Here is a 1,636-nt window from a genome sequence, read left to right on the forward strand (position 1 = left end):
AGATACTGAACCTTGAGGAAATGATGGTCGAGGCTTTCCTGGCCAACCTCAAGGCTGGAAAAGGTTGCCGAGATGGTGCTCATAAGACCTGAGACCACTCGGGAGGAGCTGAACGCCTCCTCTGTCTTAAACGAGGACGTCCTGGAGGACCTAAACAAGCAGCGTCAGACGCGCTTGGGTTCCTAGATCCTTAATAACCCCAAGGATCGGTGTATCCCTTGGGTGACGGAATTATGCGGAGCGGGGTGAAAACAAACCACCCACGCAACCCAAGTTTTTCACCCAAATCGAGGGTTTGCGACTGAGACGAAATAATTTCTTTTTTCTTGCGTGGCACAAAGTACTGTGTCACGAGACAATGGCCTCTTCCACGCGAACAGTGCGAGGTCATTGATGCCTTCTTCGCTGCGAAAGCGAAGGCAGGCATGGTGCGGGAGTTGAAGTCCCCGCCCTCGACGCCAACTTTCTGCGTTCGGAAGCCGAACGGAAAGTGGCATCTAGTTCATGCTTATAACAAGCTGAACAACGCGACGGTGCCGGTCCAAACACCAATCCCGCGAAAGGATGTGCTGTTGAACAACATGGCCGGTAGCGTACTTTTCAGTGCGCTGGATTTGGTAGACGGATACTACCAGATCCTGATGCGAGAGAGTGACATCCCGCTCACCGCGGTGAGCACTCCAAGCGGCATGCTTTGGGAGTGGCTCGTCATGCCGCAGGGCTTGTCTAACGCCCCGGTGACGTTCAACCACCTGGTGACGCAATTGTTCCGCCCTTTGCGTACCTTCGTACAGACGTACTTCGACGACATATACGTCCATAGCCGTGCCGAGGAAGGCAAGACGGCCATGGAGGTGCATCTGGGGTACCCCCGTCGAGTGCTGGACGTAATGCGAGCGAACAAGTTCTACGCCAACATCGACAAGTGCGTCTTCGCGTCTCCAGAGATTAAGGTTCTCGGTTGCTTCGTAAGCAACGTGGGCGTTCGGGCTGACCCAGACAAGGTCAAGGCCATAGCAGCATGGCCAACGCCCCGATCCCAGAAGGATCTTCGAAAGTGGTTGGGCTTGGCCAACTACCTTCACAAGTACAGTGCAGGGTACGCGGGCTTCGCTGAGCCCTTGTCGGGCCTCCTTAAGAAGGGCGTCGACTGACGCTGGGAGCAGGAGCACCAGGATGCCTTTGACAGAATCAAGGCCAGTCTCCAAGAGGCCCCTGTCCTGACCCTGCCAGACGAGACGAAGCCGTTTAGCGTCGTCTGCGATGCCTCCGACTGTGCCATCGGTTGTGCACTGCTGCAGGCCGACACGGCTGGACATGAACGCGTCATATCGCTCCAGTCTTGGCAGCTCAAATCCGCCGAACAGAACTACCCTGTCCACGACAAGGAGCTCCTGGCAATGAAATATGCCCTTGTGAAGTTTCGTGTTCACCTTCTGGGCTCCCGGCCCTTTGTGATCTACACAGACCACACGTCCTTGAGGACGGCGACTAACTCGCCTCACCTCTCCCAAAAGATGGGGACGTGGCTGTCCTACTTCGCGGAGTACAACTTCCGCGTCGAATACAAGCCGGGCAAGCTCAACGTGCTTCGGACGCCCTCTCTCGGCGTCCAGACTACGAGTTGGCCCACATC

Source organism: Phytophthora infestans, genomic scaffold (assembly GCF_000142945.1).
Source record: "Phytophthora infestans T30-4 supercont1.23 genomic scaffold, whole genome shotgun sequence".
Taxonomy (NCBI): domain Eukaryota; phylum Oomycota; class Peronosporomycetes; order Peronosporales; family Peronosporaceae; genus Phytophthora; species Phytophthora infestans.